The 20,868-nt window shown below is 35.5% G+C and overlaps 2 pseudogenes; one reads left to right on the forward strand and one right to left on the reverse strand.

Moving 5' to 3' along the window:
* Positions 1-17,112, forward strand: part of LOC118642021 — a 60,720-nt pseudogene extending 43,608 nt beyond the window's left edge.
* A 2,797-nt stretch (positions 17,113-19,909) lies between these two features.
* LOC118642599 lies at positions 19,910-20,432 on the reverse strand (annotated as a pseudogene).
* Between the last annotated feature and the right edge of the window lie 436 nt (positions 20,433-20,868).

Raw genomic sequence — 20,868 nt, forward strand, 5'->3', positions numbered from 1 at the left:
CCATCTGGAAGAGAGTTCAATGAAATAAACACTGAATGCATCAGGCACAGATTCACACTGAGCATTTCTCAAGATATGAGGCAACTACAGAAAGCCACCTGAATTCAATAAAGATTCAACATAAGCAATGGGTTTGAATGCACAGACATTAGGTAACTCTCTCTGCAATTCATTACAATTTAGTGTGCACACATTCACTCTCACACAGTCTCTATGTTTGACCTGAAGAATTGCTGTTATTTGAGTATGGGAAATACTTTTAAATTTCTTTGTGCCTGTTGTTCAAAAGTAAAGTGAGGATTAAAAACACTGCTTCATTGAGTGTCAGTGTATTTTTATTATTATTATTTTTATTAATTAATTTTTGTTACAGATGTTTTTTCTTTTTCCCCCACTGATTCCCCCCTCCCCCTCCCTCCCTGCCCTTTCCCCAGTTTGTTGTCCATGACCACTGTTCATGCATACATGCATATAAGTTCTGTGGTTTATCTCTTCCCCACCACCCCCCTATTTAGGGGATTGTCAGTCTGTATCCCACTTCCGCATCTCTGGGACTACCCCCTTCCTCAGACTGTTATGTTCATTATATTCCACAAATAAGTGAGATCATATGAAACTTGTCTTTCTCTGTTTGGCTTGTTTCACTTAGGATGATACTTTCCAGGTCCCTCCATGTAGTCTCAAAGGATAAGAAGTCTTTCTTTCTTACAGCTGCTTAGTACTCCATTGTGTATATGTACCACTGCTTTTTTATCCATTTGTCTACTGATGGACATTTGGGCTGTTTCCAGATCTTAGCGATTGTAAATAGTGCTGCTACAAACATGGGGGTACATATATTTTTTTCTGATTGGTGTTCTAGGCTTCTTAGGGTATATTCCTAGAAGTGGGATCATTGGGTCAAATGGAAGTTCAATTTTTAATTTTTTGAGGTAACACCATATTGTTTTCCATAGTGGCTGCACCAGTCTGCATTCCCACCAGCAGTGTACTAGAGTTCCTTATTCTCCACACCCTCGCCAACACTTGTTGTTTGATGATTTATTGATGGCGGCCATTCTGACAGGTGTGAGGTGATACCTCATTGTTGTTTTAATTTGAATCTCTCTGATGATTAGTGATGATGAGCAGTGTATTTTAAAGGAAGTGGATATAAACTAGAGAAAATATCTAGCATATTTCCTATTTGCTCTCTGTTAATGTTTTAATTAAACATTAAATCCTTTTGCCGAGGAAAGATGGTTAAATCCTTGCAGCAGAGAAGTATTTGAGGCACAGAACGTAGTACAATCTCTTTCTTTTCTTCACACTCAGTACTGACCTGCGTATACTGCATAATGAATGAAGTTACAGGTTAAAAAATTCTTATAATCACCTTCAGGGATAGAGCCCACGAACCCAAGTACCTCTCTATTCTCCTTCATCTACCTGGCCAGTGATGTCTTTGAGTATGGTATATGCCAAGGGTACAGAGACAGATGTAAATGACAACACTACAGGTTTATAACAAAAATGTTAAGAAAACTTCCTTCTGGTAAATGACTAAATGAGAAATATAATTCTAGTTTTCTAGAAAAAGCAAAAGGAGACATCTACACTTAAATAAGTTTATCATTGTTTGAGGTGTTATTAAAGTAAATAAGAAACTCTAGAAAAGAACTTTAGATCTCCTGAGCTCCATCTCCCCCAAGGTTTCTAAGGAATTAGGCGATCACTGTTGAGTGAGGGAATTAATGTGTACTTTATAGTGTATATGTGTGTGTGAATACATGTTGCTGCACTTAAATTTATAAATTTGAAAAGCATTGTGGGGTGAATTGGTTAAAGTGAAAAACGGGTATCTGTGTAAAAGAAATAACCAAGTGAATCTATTTTCATCAACCATGAGAATCTGCTCATCAACCATGAATTTGTATGCTGTCCAAACTCAGGTTGCACTCTTAGAAAGGACACTCCCCTTACTATAAGACTTAGTCCATAGTCTTTTCATACAATTTTTTTTTTCAGTTAAGATCTAGCTTTAGCTTTAAAGTCCTGCCAGTAATCTTGAATCATGAGGTCACAAAATTCCTGACCTTCTGTCAAGCCATGTTTAACAAAATGTGTCAAAACTTGGGATGCATTATGCAATTACAGGATTAACAATATTATTTTTTAATAAAGAGCATACAACAACAACTCACAAAAAAAACTATACTGTTTCTCTCATCTGCTGCTTTTCATGGCTTTCATTAGAATGATCTTGTTCTGACTGCATCCTGACTCTTAATTACCTTTCCAAATGTGCATATTGTCTTCACATCTTGTGGAAACCCCACAACACATTTGCAGATGGGAAGCTTGTCCATGACTCTCTAATTTATGAAGAGCAGTGGTTTTGAGCAACTGAGTCTTGATCTTCATCTTTTGATTATTTTGTTGTTTAACCACACTTAAACACATGCATGCACACACATTAAGTTGCCCCCCTCCCCAAAGAAATAAAGCAGTCAACAGAAACAAATAATATAGCAGTTATAATGTGAAGCTGAAGGCAAGGAGAAATGCATTTTGAATTTTGATAAAGTCATAAGGATTTTTCTGCCACGATTTACACAAATATAGCAAGAAATTTGTAATAACTGAGTTAAAATGTAACTATCAAATTTGGTACTGTAGCTCCATTTGTGAACATTCAAATACCAATTAGAACAAAACAATACGATTCCCCAAAGCCATAGTTTTAAAATCTAGTACAAGATTCAGGAATGGGGTGGGGGGAACAGAGCTTGGAGAAAGGTTTGCAGCTCTAATGTGAGCTTTGGTTCTTATCCTTTCAGCTTTATCCTTGTAATCAGTAAATTTCTGGGCTTAGTGATAATACATGCATATGGAAAATGACTAATTTATTTTCATGAAGACTATTAATAGGTTACAAGAGAGAAAAAGTAATTAACTATAACTTCCAGCCTTATAATAATCATACTCTTAATAAATGTCTCCACAGTGATATTTAGAGAATACTGATGTATGTTTTTAAAAATCAAGTTTTACTGGACTAGCATGTAAATATTTAAGAAGTTAATTAAATATGAATTATTTTTGAACTTTGAATCTGGTTATATGGTAAGAATATATTCTAATTATTACTTAAGGATCCAATTTTTCTTTTGGTTGTTTAATTAACACTTCTTACTATGTCTATTTTGGGCCTTCAAAATTCAGTTCACCTACTAGAGATATTAGTAGAGATTGCAAAGTTGGAGAAAAAGTTTACTTTAGTAGTTTCCTCTTTTTTCCCAAGAATGAAACTGTCTAATTTTTATTTTGAAAAATAAAATCTGTTATTTTTAAGATTAAATAAAGATACTTCCATATTTTTACCCATTTTCAGTATATTAAGAAGCAGATAGACCTCAAGCCTACAACCGCAAGAGAATAATTAGTGATTCTAGGTTGTTTCATTTGATGATCCTATAGCTCATTATATTAAATCTCCTTGCTTAGTATCTGTGTCAATATTAGAATAAATTAGGTATTTCCTTATTATCCTGAAATATCAATAGAAATGAATACACATGTAAGTTTAAAATAGTTTGCTTTCTTGATGTATAGTATATTACTATTGCACTTCAGTGTGATTTTGGGTCCAGAGGTACTTATCATTCTGCATGCAGCTGAGTCTAGGTTTTAAAACAGTTTGCACTAACAAAAACTTGGATAGAGATCAATAATAAACATCTTGAAAATTTGAATTTTTATTTATTTAGTGATTTCATTTACTAGGGTATATTTTTATTACAATTAAGCTTTAGCAAATTAATCAGCAAGGAAGCTATATGTGAATTTATGTCTAAATATAGAAAAATAAAATAACTTAGCACATTCATCTTTTATAAATATTTTTCATTGCAGATATTTGTTGTGAATCTCCAAAATGAAACATTCTTAAAAAAGCAAAAATTGATGGAATGAGTTGTACACGAATAGTCTTAAACTAGACCGATATCTCTCTTTTACATCTTAGCTTGTTATAAACTATTAAGTAAACATGCAAGAGTGAATTGACACCTTGAAAAAATCTATTTCTAAAAGAGACCACCAGATATCTATTAATTAAGAAGTACCTGAATTCTTCAACATTCGTCATTGTCTGGTGTAAATTCAAACAACCAGTCGTGATTGAGAATCTGCCTTGAACCATGATTTTGCTTGGTTATGAAGATTTAAAGATAAACGAGACGTTTACTTAAGAGTTGGGTTTTTTTTCTTAGACATGGAAAGAAGAAATGAGAGAATAAAGGAAAAATTTTACTGTGTCTGATTGGTCTGAGTTGGCAGTATTTTTTTTTTTTTTTTGTAAAGGCAAGATTTACATTCTTGCCAAACTAGTAAACCAACACTTTATTTCACTCCTAAGAAGATTGATGCTCAGCCCTGGCCGGTTTGGCTCAGCGGTTGGAGCGTCGGCCTGCGGTCCAGAGAGACCCGGGTTCAGTTCCCGCTAAGGGCACGTACCTCGGTTGCAGTTTGTCCCGGCCCTGGTTGGTCGTGCGATCGATGTTTCTCTCTCTCTCTCTCTTCCTCTCTCTCCCTCCCGCTCTATCTGAACAAAAAATGGAAAAATGTCCTCGGGTGAGGATTAAAAAAAAAAAAAAAGATTGATGCTCAGAGAAAAAGAGTAACTTTTTCCCCTTTAATATAGCTTGCTATTTGTATGTCCAGAATAAAAATCGTATATTTTCTATGGATTTCTAAGTGTCTCAGGCAAATGTGTAATTAGAGACACTAGGAAAAGATACCTACATATGGAAAAACTTGTTTATTTCTCAGTTATCCTGACTTTCAGATGCTGCAAATAATATCTGAATGCTCTATCTTGGGACATGAAATTTTGTGATTTTGATAAATTGTTAGGTGAAGCAAATGCTACTCATCTGAACATTATTATTAACTCTTATTATTGTTATTAAGTAGCAAGTCTTAGAAAGAGCAAAATGATAGAAATGTGTTATTCCTCTACCTTAAATGCTGACCAGTTTCTCCACAGCTTGCAGAAATTTGGATTTAGAATTGTCCAATTTAAAGAAAGCTGCTTAAAAGCAATTAGATGGATAATGAAAGTTTGTGCATAGTTGTAAAAAGACCCTAAATATAACACAAACTGAGAACAAAACCACCATGGACTTCCATGATTCCCTTTTATTTTGACTGTCAGGTTTTTGGCATATATTCAAAATTATATAGCCAAGAAAAACAAAGAAAAATTTCTTCTCTAAAAACATTTTTTTTCCTTTATTGATATTAGAGAGAGAGAGGAAGGGAGAGGGAGAGAGAGATATATAAACATTGATGAGAGAGAACATCAGTTGGTTGCCTCCTGCATGCCCCCCACTGGCGATCAGACCCATAACCTGGGCATGGGCCCTGACTGGGAATCAAACTGGTGACCTCTTGGTGCATGGGCCAACGCTCAACCACTGAGCCACACTGGTCAGGTGACAAAGAACATTTTATAAGCATTAGTTATAGTGTTCTGAATTGATTTCATATGAATAAGCCCTAAGACCATGTCTGACTAATAATTCAGCAGCACTTAGGATTTATTCAATCAGGAAACATTGATTAAGCCAAAGTACAGGGGATGCATGGCCCTCCTTGCTGCAAAAAGACAAAGAAACAACTAGTGTAGTCACTGTCTCTAGCAAAGCACTATCCTAGATACTCTGCCTATTTTACAATGACCTGGGAATTTATATTTATCTTTGTATTTGGTAGTAAAATAATGCCATTTATATATTTTCCTCTTATTTTATATCATTATATTATGATGAGATAATAGTAGTGGTTTTACTATAAATCTTACAACATGTCACCCTGCCCCCTCAAGGAAAAGAAAAATAAGTCAAACAAAGCTATAAAGTCTGTGTTCTTAGAATACATAGAAGACAGAGAACATCCTTTTTATTTTTTAAACCATGACACAGTGCTTTAATGATGGTAATGATCATTACAATAAGAAGTTAGTTACACTAACTTCTCTTTCCTTTGAAATTTTTTTTTTTATTATTGAATTTGGGGGGTGACATTGGTAACCAAAATTATACAGGTTTCAGGTGCACACATCCACAAAACATTGTCTGTACAATGTATTGTTTGTTCACCACCCTAAGTCAAGTCTCCTTTCATCATTCAACTTTTCCGTAAGTGGAAAAATAAACAACACATCCTATCCAGCTATTGGCCATGCTCCATCACATGTATTTATGAAGAACAAGAACAGTTTGAGAAAAAAATCAACATTTCAAGAAATGTAATTGTGAACCTAGGGTTTTATAAACAGCCAAACTTTTTCTATCAGGGTTACATAAAAGGACTCAATATTACAAAGAGCTCAGGGAATTGTGAACCCCTGAGCTCAACTATTCCTGAGGAATCTATTAGAAGATGAACTCTACCCAATCCAAAGACAACAGGGCAATTGCAACATAAGTAGTGACAGTGCAAATTCTACATATTTAATTCTAGATCGAAGACTAAAATGAATATATGGATGAGAATGGAATAAAATATGTGATGTATGTCATGTGTTGTACATTTGACAATATGCTATAACAAAAGAATGGAAGGAAATAGATAAGGGAAGAGAATATTAGCATACATTCATTGATTGTTGTATGGGTATTAGGTATATCATTTAATTGTATCATTATAAAACAAACAAGTTAATAAAAAGTTAAATAAGAAAATAGAGACATTAAAATCATTTTCATACCTTGGAAACTCATTGAAAAAAAAATACAAACCTGTCTAAATACCATAACTAACTCAATAAATAAAACAAAGAAATACATTACATAGATAAATAGCAAATCTAACAAAATATGTATAATAATTATATCAAAATAATGTGAGAAGTGGGTCATCTATTTCACTTATCAATAAATATGAGTTGATCTAACTTACCCATTTAAAATGTTTTCAATTTGGTTTGCAAATCATGGCCGGCCATATGGCTCAGTGTTTGAGCATTGACCCATGCACCAAGAGGTCGCCGGTTCAATTCCCAGTCAGGACACATGCCCAGGTTATGGTCCCAATCACCAGTGGGGGGCGTGCAGGAGGCAGCCAATTGATGTTCTCTCTTATCAATGTTTTTCTCTCTCCCTCTCCCTTCCTTTCTCTCTAAAATCAATAAAGAAAAAAAAATTAAAAAAAACAACAACTATGTCTTTTAAGAGAACCACACTTGAATTTTTAAATCTTTGTTATTGACAGTACTACAGATGTCTCTCCTTTTTCCTCCCCGTGACACCCTCCTCCCTGCTTCCACCTCCCTCCTACTTTCCCCCAAATATTGTCTGTGTCCATTGGTTATGCATATATGCATATAAGTTCTTTGGTTTATCTCTTCCCAACTCCCCATTACACTTCCCTCTGAGGTTTGTCAGTTTTTTCCCTACTTTCATGTCTCTGGATCTATTGGATCAACAGAGAATGACACTTAAAAAAATTTTCTCCAGAAGCTAAAAATTTAAAAATGGACAGATGTGTACCAGGCAAATGGAAAACCATAATAAAGGAAATATAGTTATATTGACATCATAATAGAATACAGCCCGGCTGGTGTGGCTCTGTGGATTGAGCATCATCCCATGGACTGAGAGGTCCCACTTTCATTCCCTGTCAGGGCATTCCCAGTAGGGGGCATGCAGGAGGCAGCCCATTGATTTTTCTCTCTCACATCGATGTTTCTATTTCTCTCTCCCTTTCTCTCTATTTAAACTATATATATATATATATATATATATATATATATATATATATATATATGTATATACACATATATATATACAATTATATAGAATGCAAAGCTAAAATGAGTAAACATTAAAATATTGGCATTATTTAGGGCTACAAGTCAAACTTTTAATTAAAATATAAAAACTATAAATATCTATGCATGAAATAATAAAACAATGTTTATAAAGCAAACATTACAAGAGATAGAAGAAAACATAAACAGAAACACACTTATTAATAGAGAATCAAAGAGGTTTTTTTTTTATAGAAGAGAGAAGTTGACACTAAAATATTCCATGAAAAAAACAAGCAGAAATAGACATAAATTAATTTTTAAAAAGAGATTCTTTGAAGGAGAATAAGCCTACAAAGGATTAAAATATAGACCCTTTATAATGAAAACAACATGGTTCTGATTCATGAATAGACATGTAAACCAGGGATATAGAATTGGAAGTCCAGAATTATACTTAGAAAAGAAAATAGTGAAACTTTAGAAAGTGAAAGGATGGCATCTCAAATATTTTTAGATGAAGTAGGATGTTTAATAAATGTTAATGGGATAACTTGTTAGACATTTGGCAAAGGATGAAAGTAGACCCAGATCTCACACCATTATTCAAGAATAAACATCAAAGAGACAGGGCTCTAAATATAAAAATACAAAACTACAGAAGTTTTATAAACAAAACAAAACAAAAAGTCAGTGAATCCCTCCTTAGCCCAAGTGTGTTCAAACACTAATTATAAATCAAAATGTAGTTGGACAAAATGAAATATGGATACATTTTACCTAATAAAAATAAAATGCATGCCCCATAAAATGTCATCTAATAAAGTAAAAGAAAATAAGTACTTAGAGAATTTAAAAAACAAACAAAAAAACAAGCTATAAACAGGGATAGAATATTAGCAAATAACATATCTGCAAAAATTGCATTTATCCAGAATATATAAAGAACTATCAAAACCCAACAGTAAGAAAACAAATGACTCAATTTTTAAAAATTAAGGACTTGAGATAATTAAATAGGATATACAGCAGGCAATTGAACATTTGAAACAAGTTCAAAATCTTTAGCTATTAAGAAAACACAAATTAAAACCATAATGAAATACCATTCCACACATATTCAAATAATAAAATAAAAAATATAATAGCAAGTGTGGGTGAGGATGTGTAACAAATGGAGCTTGCATAAATTGGTGGTGGCCATGCAAAATGGTACAACCACTTTGTACAATAATGTAGCAGTTTCTTATACAGTTAAATGTATACTAACTGTATTTCCCAGAAATTTTACTCCTGGATATTCGCCCTAGAAAAATGAGAACCTATGTTTACACAAAATCCTGTATGTAAACGTTAAAAGCTCCTCTCCTCATAATCACCCAAACCTGGAAATTACACAGATGTTCTTCAGCGGGTGAATGGATAAATAAACCATAATATAACCCTATCACAGAATCAGTAATAAAAATAAATAAACTTTTGCCCTGGTCGGTTTGGCACAGAAGTTGGAGCTTCGGCCCGTGGACCAATGAGTTGCAGGTGCGATTCCGGACAAGGGCGCGTACTTCGGTTGCGGTTTGTCCCAGGCCTGGTTTGGGATTGCGCAGGAGGCAACCAGTCAATGTGTCTCTCTCACATTGATGTTTCTCTCTCTCTCCCTTTCTCTCCCTCTCTCTCCCTCCCACTCTATCTGAAGATAAATAGAAAAATATCCTTAGATGAGCATAAAAAAAAGAATAAACTTTATGTATATAATCTGGATAAACCTTCAAGACATTACATTGAATGATAGAAGCCAGTTTCAAATTGTTACAAACTATGTTACTCCTTTTACATGGTATTCTAACAAAGTCATAACTATAGTGAGGGAAACAGATCAGACGTTGCCAAGGTTAGAGATGGGCAAGGTCATGATTACAAACTGGCAGCTCAAGGGAGATTTAGGGCTGGTGGAAGGGTTGTGTATTATGGTAGTGGTTACACAAATATACACATAATTAAAATTCAGAGATCGCACACAAAAACTTCCAATTTTATTGTATGTTAATATAAAACCTAAAATGTACTTGAAAAAGTGTGAGAATATACATGAACTATATATACAAAAGGGCCAGTTCTCCTAATACATAAATAAGTCTTAATATTCTTAAATTATTCATAAAAATTATTTTTAAAGACCAAAATAAAGAAACTTATATAAAAGGAACAAAGACATTAACCATTAAATATGTGTAATATGACCCTTAAACATATCAAAAAGATGTTCATTCTTACAATAAAATAAATGTAAATCACAGCTAACTCAGATTACATTTCTTAGCATTCAGACTGGCAAATTTGACATGTATAACAATATATTCTCTGAGCAAACACCTGGGGATAAGTACTCTAATGCATACTATTAGAAATATAGGTTGATGCAAACTTTATGAAGAGAATTGGCAAAATCTTTAAAACTACATAATTGTTTGCCTTTCACCCTGCAGTCCTTAAAGGAATTTACCCTGATATACCCAATCAACATGAAAAAATAAATGTGTCCATGCTTATTCATTATAGTATTGTTTGTGGTTAGTAAATAATTGGAAACAACTTATATGTCCTTATATAGGGGGTAGTGGAAAAAATTATGATACATCCACACAAAAATGTAATATGCAGTCATAAAAAAATAATGGAAAGATCCTGCCCTGGCAGGTTTGGTTCAGCGGTTAGAGTCTTAGCCTGTGACCCAAAGGGTCACGAGTTTGATTCCCAGTCAAGGACAGTACCTGGGTTGCAAATTTAATCCCTGGCCCCAGTCAGGGTTGGGGTCATGCAGGAAACAACCAATTGATGTGCCTCTCTCACATCAATGTTTCTCTCTCTCTCTCCCTCCCACTCTATCTAAAAATATATATATATATATAAATGGATATCCTCGGGTGAGGATTAACAAAAAACTAAAACTAAAAAATCATGGACAGATCTTTATGAAGTAAAGTGATTCCCAAGCAATATTGTTCACTGAAAAACAGTGAAGGGCAAAAGAATATCTTCAGTATAACACTCTATTTGAAAAAGAAAAAATTTTAAAATACAATTATTTGTACAAGAAAAAAAATTACACATGGAGGATTAATGAGAAACTAAGGAGATATTTTTCTGTCCATGGGAGGATAGCTGACGATGGATTTAAATAATGGAAAGGTGCTTTTTGTACAGTTTGACCATTTGGAATCATGTTACTGCTTTGTGTACCCACAAAGCACCTAAGTAAAATCAACAAGAATGGTAAAATTTTAAATGGCATATATCAGATTATAAGTGTAGAAAAATATGCTACATGTGAGAAATATTAAGATACTTTTTATACTATCTATAGTATGTTCCTTTTCTTCCAATAACTTTTACAGGTGATTGCATTCATATCTGCAGAGGGAAACATTTGTAATAGTCTAAATACTTTCAACAATAGCCCTTATCTATACCAATCAATACAGTAATCTTAGAACTCTACAATCAGGATTAAAAGTTAATACACTGAAAATTGTCGGGCTGAGTTTTTACTACAAAGGAGAGAATATAGAAATAGGTAATTTATTCAATACAGATTTTATAACCACATTTCCCATAGTGTATTAGTATTATGTTTTATAAAGAAAGATATTATGTAACTTTGCTATACACTAAAGGCATTTACAAAAGGACATGACCGCAACAGTTTGTTGTTTGGTGCTTTCAGTTCTCCAGTGTGATACTGTGGTTGTGCCTGAGCTGTAAGCATTAGCTGTAGAAGCTCCTGCTTGGCCTCCGAGGGGCCTGATGAACCATTTCCAACCAGACTAATCTGACCCGGATTCAAATTGGGTACCTGTTTCCAATTTTTTTTTTTTTTCATGTCTACTAACTAGTAATTCTTATCCAAAACTGAGAAATAAGCCAAGGATGTTTGAAGGTATATTTCCCAATTTCAGATTTTTAATTTTAAGGCCCCAGTGAGGAAAGGAGAGGAGCCAGTTCTTCCTGATTTTATCAACTTTCTTCCCTCCCCCAATTTGACGCAATATCGTGAGGTAGCCCTGCTTCCAGATTATATTATCAATGGTCTACAAGAAAAAGACTTCCTTTTCTCTGATTCTGTAGCAAACTGTTTTCATAGAACATGCACAGTAGTGTTTCTACAGTCAGTGTTAAAAGTATTTATTAAAATGGAGTGCACTTCATGGTTTCAAATAAATATGACTGTGTTTAGTGTCAAAAAAAGAAAATTTGATGTGATATAGTTAAGCTCAGGAAAAAACAATTATAAATCCCTGGTATTTCTTAGATAACATAATTAACAATATTAATTGATTAATTATGCCATTTTTCTATTTAAAGATTATTTTATTTTTTCTGTAATCAACATTATGGATAAACCTTGTTCTCTAGTTCTTGTTAATTTTACACCTAATAGAAATATTTAGATAATAAAGCATAATACATTATTCCTTGCATTATCCATAAAAAATAAATGTTAAATTATGAAGATATTTTATTAAAATTTTCAAAGATTAGCGAAGTAGTTAAGTGTTTTAAATATATTCCCTTTTATGCATCTTTCTAAATACATGCATTGCATTAAATTTTGAGGGATTTTCTTTATCCTTATAGTAAAAACCTTGAATATATGCTAAAAACCTTCCTGATTAATGTTCTATTAAATCCTAATAAAATAATCAGGTCCAGGGCCCTGAGTTTTAACAGTTCCTTGGAGAGAGAAAACAATAATTACTGAGTTGAGACAAATATAATTCTGGCCTTCAATACCAAGAACAGGCCAAAAAAAAATAAAAATTTGAGAGTTGTCTGACCTTCAGGACATGTATAAGGGCTTTAGTCATTATTTCAAAAATAATAAATTCCAACAATGAAAAAACAAACAAACAAGCAATTATTACTTAACATAGAAAAGTTAGGAAAATCTTCAAAGAACTTTTCTATTGGATTTTTAAGTTATCAAAGATTTGTGTGAATTTTTTTACTCATCTTTCAGATCTAACATAAACTATATTTTTCAGAGAGCATTTCATGTGAATGTTAATAAGTGTTACCAAGTCATTATCTTCTCAGGAACTATGGAACCAAAAGGATCTTTGTCAAAGCCTTGCTTCTAGATTAGAATAGTTTAGACTGGTCCAGATTCTCAAGTATTGGCTATCATGCAATAAGAATTCTAACACATATTGGACTTCCGGTCAAGATGGCGGCGTAGGTAAACGCGGTATCATGTCCTCCCACAACCACATCAAAGTTACAACAAAACTACAGAACAACCATCATTCAAAACAGCCTGAAATCAAGCTAAATGAAAGTCCTACAACTACAGAACTAAGAAAAAAAAAGCAGCTACATCCAGACCGGTAGGACAGGCGGCGGCGCGAGGTGGGGTGGTGGCGCAGTGGCGGGAGCAGTGGCAAGACGGGCTGGTCCCACACCCACTTGTGGTGGATAAAAATCAGGAGGCTCCCGCGGCTGGGAAGGTCCTTCCTGAGGACTGAGGGGTCCCCGTCCCACACCAGGTGCCCCGTTCAGGTTTCCAGTGCCAGGAAGAGAATCCCCATAACTTCTGGCTGGAAAAACCAGCGGGCACTGAGGCTCAGGGAAGCTGACGCGGCTGGAGCCCCAGGCAGCTCCCTAAAGGGCCGGTGCACGGACTTATCGGACTCTCTCCCTCTCAGCTCGGAGGGGAGGCAGCTCGAGGGGCGCCAGAGACATACAGGGAAGAACTGAGCTGTTTGGCACTGGAGCGAGGGCTGGAGAGGGGGCTTCCTCGGGGACAAACCTGCTGTCAGAGGCCTTTGTTCCTTTGGTGAGCCCTTCCGGGGGGTGGCAGACAGTCACCATATCTGGGACTCCAGCAACCTGGCTCACACTGGTAGCCCCGCCCTTGTGACTCCCTGAGGCCCCGCCCCGCCCCACACAACTTTCAAGCCCACCCAAGCTGTTGGCACTTGCTTAACCATAGGATTGGCCGGTCTTGGATCCTGCTTCAGGTTTTTCCTAAATTCTTTCAAACAAGCAGCATCGGGGCTCAGCGAGCCCCATACCTCTCATTAAGTAATACACTGAAACAAACACAGGGAGGCAGCCAAAATGAGGAGACAAAGAAACAGGTCCCAAATGAAAGAACAGAACAAAACCCCAATAAAAGAACTAAGCGAAAGGGAGATAAACAACCTAACAGATACTGAGTTCAAAATACTGCTTATAAGGATGCTCAATGAACTTAGTGAGAACCTCAGTGAACTTAGGGAGGGCCTCAAGAGCATAAAAAAGGACCAGTTAGAAATCATGGATCCACAGTTAGAATTAAAGGAGGCATTAACTGAAATAAAGAATAATTTACACAGCTTCAATAATAGAGTATGTAAATCCAAGGAGCGAACCATCGATTTGGAATATAAGGAAGCAAAAAAACGCCGATCAGAACAGCAAAAAGAAAAAAGAATCCAAAAAAATGAGGATAGTGTAAGGAGCCTCTGGGACAACTTCAAGCGTGCCAACATTCGCATCTTGGGGGTGCCCGAAGGAGAAGAGAGAGAACAAGAAATCGAAAACCTGTTTGAAACAATAATGGCAGAAAACTTTCCTAACTTGGTGAATGAAACAGACATACAAGTCCAGGAAACACAGAGAGTCCCAAACAAGATGAACCCCAAGAGGCCCACACCAAGACACACCATCACCAAAATGCAAAAGGTTCAAGACAAAGAGAGAATATTAAAAGCAGCAAGAGAAAGGCAGCTAGTTACCTACAAGGGAGTTCCCATTGGGCTGTCAGCTGATTTCTCAAAAGAAACTTTGCAGGCCAGAAGGGAGTGGTAAGAAATATTCAGAGTGATGAAAACCAAGAACCTACAACCAAAATTACTCTATCCTGCAAAGCTGTCATTTAGAATTGATGGACATATAAAAACTTTCCCAGACAAGAAAAAGTTAAAGGAGTTCATCACTACCAAACCGTTATTATATGAAATGATGAAGGGTCTTTTTGAAGAAAAAGATAAAATGTATGAACAAACAAAATGGCAATGAATACATATCTATCAACAATGGAATCTACAAACAAAATGAACAGGAAGAACAGAAACTGTCTCATAGATACAGAGAACATTTTGTTGGTTGCCAGTTGGGAAGGGGGTTGGGGGAATGGGTGAAAAAGGTGAAGAGATTAAGAAGCACAAATTCATTGCTAGACTGACAAACCTCAAAGGGAAAGGGGTTGGGGGGGTGGGAAGAAATAAACCAAAGAACTTATATGCATAACCAATGGACATAGACAATAGTGTGGGAAAGGTGGGAGGGGGGCGGGAGTGGGGAGGAGGGGGTCAATGGGGGAAAAATGTGGAACATCTGTAATACATTTTACATACAACAATAAAGATTTGGAAAAAATAAAATAAAATAAAATAAAATAAAATAAAATAAATAAAATAAAATAAAATAAATAAAATGATTTCATCTAATGAATAACAAATCTTCATCTAATGAATAACAAATCATCAACCCTGTGTTTTTTTTTCTGGTTTGCTGATTTTTCTTCCCTTCATTAACAACACCGTGCCATATTCCCATTTTAAAATTTAATTGTCACATTTCTGAAGTGAGATTTTTCTTTCTGATCTTTAATTTTTTTTCACATCTGCTTTTAACACTGGTACTTCTTTGTTGCACTTTTAGTTGAAGTTCTTCTGCAATATATCTTTTCATTAATCTAAAAAAATATTCTGTAGTTTATTTTAAAAATGCTTTGAACACTTTATTTGATCTTTTTTCTAAACTCTCTTAAGATTCAAAAAATTAATCTGTTTCATGTAGAAGACACTAATTACCTTGCTTGTATAACATAAGCTGATTCCATTTGTATAAACAGATATAGGATTCAATTAATTACTATATTTTTATTAAGTCTTATCCAGTTAATGTTATTAGTATAGGTTATTATTGAAGTTATATGATAGCTTATCCTTCTCCTATATTATCCAGAATTCTCGTATTCTATTAAATATGCATTTTAGGGACTCTATCTAGATACTTCCCTGAATTCAAATTACATTTTACACTAAAAGTTCCCAGAAGCTGATGAAAGGTGACTTTTAAAATGCTATTAATTCAAAGCTAAGCTATGCAAGAGGCACAAATTCTCCTTCATGTGACAGCAGGATGGGACAGGACTCTAGGTGGAGGTTGCAGTGTGATGTCTATCATTATTTTCTCTGCCTGAGAATGACCTCACTGAGAGGTTGCTGAAGCATCTGCAGATGGCCAAAGTGCCTCAGGTGACAGCTAATGCTTATCCTAACAGCTAATGATAAGGCAAGTGTTTTCTCTCTTCCCTCCGGGGACAAGGTTTCTTTATAATGTCATTGTTGTGAACCCATTTCTCAATACATCTGTTGCTTATGTTCCTGCTCACACATATGCTTGCAGCTTTGACACGATGGAGGGTAATTGTGCTTCCCTTGGAAGAGTACCTACCAGAGTGTTTTTTCCTCTTTTTTCCCTGCTTGGTCTCTTCATGTGTTTCTTCAGACACAGATTCTGGAAAACAGAATTATTCTTCATAGGCTTTATCTTCATGGGATTCTTCTATAATATAACAATTACAAGACTGACATTAATTAAGTATGATGGTCGTCTGATTCTGACAGCCATCGCTGAAAGCATTGGGGATATTTTCTTGGTAGCTGCTTGGCAATTTGTCATCCTCATACTTTAACCTGCATGCTAGTGCTGGGCTTCCTCATCTCATCAGTGACTTTCTTCTCTCCACTGGGAAACATAAAAATATTAAATAATGATAGTGTGTTCTGGGTGACATCTTGTATAGTTGTTCTTATTCCACTGGTTTTCATGGGCTGCCTGAGAAGACTGAATATACTGACTTGTGGATTCATTGGCTCCTATTCAGTGGTCTTGGCCATTGACAGATATATGTATTCAAGCCTTTCTTACATCATTTTGAATGTACTAGAGGGAGCACTCAACACTTGTTCCTGCAGAGCTTTCACAAGTATGTCTTTTCAAACTAATGACTTTGTTATCCTGGCAGTATGGGCGGTGCTGGCTGTAAGTGGAATACATTACAGATTTGAAGAGAAGGAGGATGACAGTATTTTCCTCCCACCTATACAAGATATGGAAATGAGAGGGAACACAGAGTCACCAACATTCTGGATCCCAGCTAGCACATCCCTCCATTGAGAGAGAAGATGTATGGCTGATCAACCCAGATCAGAGAGCTCTTCCAGAAGGAACAGCCAGCTGGAGAGAGAACAGCCCTGCTTCCATAGATGTCTAAGGGCTTGGTCAGTGTGATCTTGAAGTACAACCCAGGCACTGCCCTAGCTTTGGTGTTTATGCCCAGCCTGCTTCAACAATGTCCAGTGCAAGTCTAATAAGAAAACAGGCTTATGTATCTGTGTGTGGTGTCCTTACTGATATATGGTAAGGATATGCCAAGGAGATCATGATCATTCTAAGTAAGTGAAAAAGATGACCAAGAAATGGTGGTAGGGAAGCTTTTCCTTATTCTGAAATACCTGAGAAATTACCGTTTGGTTTACATGATCAACTTGTTCCATTAAACAGATGCACTAAAATAATAAATAAGTAAACTGATTCTTTGTAAAAAAAAAAAAAAAAAAAAAAAAATTCTATTACCAGGTAAAGTAAACAAAAGTATTTAAATTCAAGAATTTTTAAATCTTATAAAATCAGTTGTTTATTTAGGGGGATGGGACTTGACCCTTTGCAGTATGTGTTTACAGCATTTTTCACAATCTCAACACCTACATTTACATGTAAAACTGAATGATGGTCACAGATTCTCAGATTCATGTTAGTGAACATAGAAAGGTTCTACAAACATCTAAGAGACTCAACCTCATTCAATCCCTGATTACTAAACAGAAAGTAATTAATATCTTATAGTTTAGAAATTGGTTAACATGTTTTACTTCATAAAGTAACAAAACCAAAGGGATTTTTGCTTAATTTTTAAAACTAACTACTAGGACTTCTACTCTAATTCAATTATAGCTTATTAAAATTTTATTTTATATCCATTTATTTCTTCATTCAACAAACATGTAAACGGTCCTTTGTTAGATAGCATCTTTTGATAAATCCACCTTGATATATTTTGTAACACTATGCAAGGAAAATGCATGACTTTGCCTGAAAAATATCAAACGTACACAAGACTGACAAAATAGCATTGTACATTGAGCTTTAAGGTTTCTGAGTAAGATACCATTAGCATAATTACATTTTATTTGTCATCATTTCCATTGGGTATCACAGGTTTTCAGGACTGAGTATGTTCAGACAGAATGAGGATTGGTTCCTGGTCCAGTTCTGCAGCAGATGGGAAGTTTCCATGGATTTTGAATATCCTAAGGGTAACTAAGAAGATGCTTGCCAACATTGTCCTTTGCTGTGATTCCTGTTATGCAAAGCATGAGAAAGGCATCTTAGTGTGACAAAACACATCTGTATATATTTATGTTATTAATAAAGATTATTTTTTTCAAAATACCCATTTAGCAACTTATTCAATGGACACTGCCCATATGTGGTTAACAGTTAAGGCATTTACTCTAGACCAAACTTACTTCACACAGAAGAGACATCTATTTTCATCTGTTCATTATTCTTTCCTTTTTCTAGCGGATGAAAAAATTCTATGTGATTGGGTTGTCTGTAGTTTTTCTTATTCTGCCCACATGAGAGATGCACACACAATTAAACCCTGCTCAATCAGGAGCAAGACCTCTGCCTTATCACAAGGATTGTTAGCTCAAGAATGGAAACATAAGTCAAATATGGAGAATCATCCTTTTCTCTAAAATCATGGAGAAAGATGCACTTTATTCTCGTTTCTGGATTCACTAGATATAAGGAAAATGTGAACCTAGAACTGTCATTATGCCACCTTTGACAACATGTTGAAAAGAGACTGCTTGAAAATCAAACTATCAGAGAGGAACAATAAACTAAGATACAGAAACAGGGTTCTGAACCATCATTTGTGATCCTAAGTCTCATCATTTCTGAAGTCACACAGTGTTATGTGAGCTTTCCTGTGTTGTCAACCAATAAATTCCCATATGGGATTAAATAAGTTTAGATTAAATATCTATTAAATGCAACAAAGTGTTTTACATATTTACCTAAAGCAGTGGTTCTCAACCTTCCTAATGCCGTGACCCTTTAATACAATTCCTCATGTGACCCCCATTCTATTTCATAACTGTAATTTTGCTACTGTTATGAATCACCATCAAAAATATGTGTTTTCTGATGGTCCTAGGTGACCCCTGTGAAAGGGTTGTTTGACCCCAAAGGGGTCGCGACCATAGGTTGAGAACTGCTGACCTAAAGTAACATATTTTCTGATTAAAAAGTAAGCCATACTTATAAAAAAGAAATCAGAAAATGTACCTTGTATAACAACAAAAAAACTGACTCACCAAAATGATTAATGGTATGTGAGTGTGCGTGTGTGTGTATGTGTATGTTTGTGCATGTAAGAGGGAGGAGAGGCAGAGACAGAGAGAGGACAGAGAGAGAGTACTATAGTAAGGGATTCAATCAGAATAGTTGTGAGTTTAAATAAAATAGCAATTACAGAAAGTCATTTATATATATATGAAATCAACATATATCAATAGAAAAACATATACAATAACAAAATGAAACCATGATTAAAATCAAGAATACCCAAGAGTTAATGAAAGAAAGAGCCAAGTCTTCTCAGCGGTTAGAGCGTCGGCCTGCGGTCCAGAGAGACCCGGGTTCGGTTCCCACTAAGGGCACGTACTTCGGTTGCAGTTTGTCCCCGGCCCTGGTTGGTCGTGCGGGTGGCAGCCACTCAATGTGTCCCTTCACATTGATGTTTCTCTCTCTGTCTCCCTTCCTCTCTCTCCCTCCCCTCCCACTCTATCTGTACAAAAAATGGAAAAATATCCTCGGGTGAGAATAAAAAAAAAAAAAAAAAAAAGAAAGAGCCAAGTCTTTTATTCTGAGTCTGGAATTGTTTATTAATATAGATTCTTTTTTTTTTTTTTTTTTCAGTTATAGCTAGTTTGTTATTTAAAAATCTGATTTGCCAACTTAGCGTTTGCCACCAACATGAGGAGCAGAAACCTTCACAGGCTTCACAATCTTTTGCTTAGGTGCTGCCTTTGTGGGAGGCTTTGCAGCAGCTATTGCTGTTTTTTTAGACGCTTGCTTATCCTTTTTTGCTTCCTTGGCAGCCCTGATAGCCTGTTCTCATTGTGCCTTCCGAACTTCAGAATTCTGATTCTTCTTGGCCATTATATCAGCAAGAGATGCACCAGTGATGGCCCTCTGAAATTTGACTGCACGGCGGGTTCTTTTCTTTTGAATTTCTTCCGATTGTCCCTTTTTGTGCTTTCCTCTGTAGAGGACAGTCCAGTTTATCTGCCGAGGATTCCTCTTGGAAAGGAATGCCGATTAGCATTTTGCATTAAGAAACTGGAAAACCTTCCCGTCGGTCCTGGCATAGCGTCTCCCATGTCCGGGGTAGATCTTGTACCCACTGAAACTGCACAGCTCAACCTTCATGGCTGCGGTTGCCGGACACAAGAAAAGATGAAGAGGCTAATATAGATTCTTAATGTTAATCCTGGAAGTTGAAATTAAAATACCTCTAAAACACTTACAGGGAAAATACGCATTTTCTTAGGAGAGCTGATTTTTTATATCAAAAAACAAGATAAAAGTGTTCTAGAAAAATGTTTGCTTGGAGGTCAATTTAAACTTACAACATAGCAGAAGGTAACGTGTTTACTAATCATAACACTAAAGGAATATTAAGCAAATGTGAAGAAATAAAAAAACCTATTCACAACCATATGGCACGTTGAGAGCAAGTGTTCTTTCCGTAAGGGTGGGCAAGAAGGGTCTCCTGCGAGAGAATGTACTCAGAAGTGAGAAGAATGCCCTTCTCTGGCGAAAAGCAATTTCAAAGAACAAAGAACATTCAATATAACTTCAGAATAGATTTATGAAATATCTAAGGA

The sequence above is a fragment of the Molossus molossus genome, unplaced genomic scaffold (genome assembly GCF_014108415.1).
Source record: "Molossus molossus isolate mMolMol1 unplaced genomic scaffold, mMolMol1.p scaffold_m16_p_3, whole genome shotgun sequence".
NCBI classification, from domain to species: domain Eukaryota; kingdom Metazoa; phylum Chordata; class Mammalia; order Chiroptera; family Molossidae; genus Molossus; species Molossus molossus.